Below are 3,089 nucleotides of genomic sequence, written 5' to 3'. Positions count from 1 at the left end.
AATGCTACTGTCACCTCCAACCCCAGCACACATAAATGTTTACCAAGTGTGGCTTTTGCTACATCCTAATTGTAGTACAGCCTGGTGGAATTTTAGGGAGCTGTCCGATAGACAGCTGCCCAGGCATCTGCATTACAAGAGAGATGGCTGAGCTGGAGATCCAGGTTAGGAATGATCCAAAAGAAAGGAGAGCTAGGAGTCGATCCCTAAATTATGTCCAAGTTTACATGTTGGGTATATACACTGAGTGGCCAGATTATTATGATCTCTGAACACATAATAATCTGGCCACTCAGTGTATATCCTATATAATAAAAGGCTAATATGCAAGTTGTCCCCTCGACCAGGAGTTCGACCAACAGGCAGGCCGGCCAACTGCCCATGTCCCCTCCCCCTGGCCAGGCTGGCCGGACCCCACCCATGCACGAATTCATGCACCAGGCCTATTATACACACACACACACACACACACACACACACACACACACACACACTGAGTGGCCAGATTATTATGCGTTCAGAGATCATAATAATCTGGCCACTCAGTGTATGTGCATTTGAAAGATAATACATATTTTTTACCAGGTTCTCTGATTTCCTTCAGAGGGACCTATGAGCCACAGAATTCTTAAAAATCCCTAGTTTAGAGCAGAGAGAAATTTTTTAAATATTAATTTTTATTGATTTCAGAGAGGGAGAGATAGAAATATCAACGATGAAAGAGAATCACTGATTGACTTCCTCCTGCACACCCACTACTGGGGATTGAGCCCACAACCTGGGCATGTGCCCCGACCGGGAATCAAACCGTGACCTCCTTGGCAAAGAGAATTTTTAAAAGTTATTGCAAAAAATACAGGCAGGTTTACAGTTATTTGTATGGAAAATAATACAATAATTAATAAATGATAATACAAGAATGAACTCTGTGTTTTGCATACTCATAAGTGTAAACCTACTTTTGCCCACCCTGCATAAGAAATGACTGCATGCCATTAAGCAGACTGAGGAGCTATCCTTGACTTTGGCCCTGACAGACTGTATGGCATCAGGAATAATGCCCTGAAGCTCCAGGCTCCTATGAAGCCTTCCCCACCCTGAATTTTCCCTGCAGCACTTCCGTACATCTGCCCTACTGACTTCCTGTCTGTCTGCTCCATTGGATGGCAAGCTCCAGGAGAGCAAGGTCTGTACAGGAAACAGTGCACAGAGTACGTACCCCCTGCCCCTGCCCCCCCCTCCCTCCCTCACCTCCCTGATTTCCTTCAGACCTGCAGTTCTCTTCTCTGGCCTGCAGTGTTTCCACCTGTAATGCCAGAAATTCATTTTTCACAATTCACTTCTTCAGGCGCCAACAATGCAGCATAGTGTTGGTCTTCACCATTGTTAGGTGTCCAGAGCCTGCTGAGGCCCAGTGCTGGCTCCCCCACTGAAGCAGAGCAGGCAGGCAGAGGGGGATAATTATAACACACTGTGATGTGTGCTACAATAATGGACTGGAAGGTGCTAGGGAGCGGGGTGGGGGATTCAGGCATAAACCATCCTGTAAAGCTCTTGGCCAGCACACTGGACTCCTCAGGTGACACTGGGTTCTGGTCACATGGGCCCCATGCAGGCACTCCCTTGTTACTCCTTTCTAATCAGTTCAGATGCCGTTTTCCCCTTTCAATTTCAATTCAGTGCTCATAATTTATAAAAAAATAAATTACCTGCCTCCGTAGTGTGTAATTCCCAAACTAACTGTTCACCACAGCAAAGCAACCATGCCTAGCTCCCAGAGGAAGCGTCAGCTCTCTGCCTTCCTCCAGCCTCACTGTGCGCCGGGCACATCGAGTCCGGGACAAGCGTCCAGAATTCAGCCCCCTCGTGGCTGTGCTCCCCACCCTGCACGGCCACCACATGAATGCATTTTTTTGTGTGTGTTTTCAACTAAAGTTCCTTCATTTTTTTTCTCCTCATGGTTTCTCAGCTTTTCTTGCTTGGAATGATACCTTCATTTTTATTTTATTTAAAATACAGGTCTTGAATTACTTCCATTTCCAGCCTGTGCCATATTAAAAGTAAGAACTTCTCTCTTCTTTAGTCCCATATTGGTGAGATAGTTTTTTGGTGTTTTTTTGTTTGTTTGTTTTTTAGGTTTTGTTTTGTTTTTTATGTAAAAAGAGTTGTATTTGTAGAGAAAAGGGGAATGAGAGACTTAATCAAACAAGCCAAATCCCAAATCATCATCTGATTGCTCCTCCTCCTCCTCCTCCTTCTTCTCTGCAGCAGCTGGGGCAGAACCAGCTGCAGGGGCTGCAGACCCTGGGGCAGCTGAGACCACCACAGCCCCGCTGGGAACACTGGCCAGCTTGCCAATACCTGGGACAATGACATCTTCAATGTTTGACGTTTTGCCCATTCAGCTCACTGATGACCTTATTGCTCCGACCCTCACCAGCCTCAATGCCCACGCTGTCCAGGATCTTCTTGATGTCCTTGGTGCTAGGAGAGGCATTGCCCCGAGGGTGGCCAGCAGGTAGGAGGCATTGTAGGGCATCTTGGTGGCAGAGATGCCTCTACCGGGCATCTTGGCAACTTTTTCAGAGTTGTTTTTGTGTTGTTGTTTTTTTTTTCTAACTTAGGATTTGGGGGGAAAACACACACAAAAAATCTAGTCTTCGAAACTCAATTTTATGCCATCATAGCCAATTCATGGACAGGCTGAGCCTTAGTTCCCTCATCTGTTAAAGGAGGCAGCAACAGGATAGCACCGTCCTGTAACACTTTTGTTGGTGATGCTTAGATCACAACTCATGGGGCCGAGTAATTTTATAATTTCTGAAATGCTCTGTGTAAGTGTATAATCAGCGTTATTTTTTTTCCCACACTTCATGGTATGGCTCACGTCCTCAACTTTGCTGAACTACCTTTCTTATCCATCCTTCCTCCAATTGAAAAATTTTAATTAACCCATTCAAAATCCATCTCTCCATGGTAATGAAAATTTGCCTTTTTAAAAATTAAGCATATCAGTTACTCAAAGAAGCAATTTTGCTAGCTGTTAATTCTCCATTTAACAAATAGATGTATCATGCATGTAAATGTCT

The 3,089-nt window shown here is 44.9% G+C and overlaps 1 pseudogene; it reads right to left on the bottom strand.

The window, feature by feature from the left end:
* Nucleotides 1-2,197: 2,197 nt before the first annotated feature.
* Nucleotides 2,198-2,539, bottom strand: LOC103295705 (60S acidic ribosomal protein P2-like; annotated as a pseudogene).
* Nucleotides 2,540-3,089: the final 550 nt, after the last annotated feature.

Source organism: Eptesicus fuscus, chromosome 15 (genome assembly GCF_027574615.1).
Source record: "Eptesicus fuscus isolate TK198812 chromosome 15, DD_ASM_mEF_20220401, whole genome shotgun sequence".
NCBI classification, from domain to species: domain Eukaryota; kingdom Metazoa; phylum Chordata; class Mammalia; order Chiroptera; family Vespertilionidae; genus Eptesicus; species Eptesicus fuscus.
Note: the sequence above shows the minus strand (reverse complement) of the source record. Positions and strands in the feature narration are given on the sequence as shown.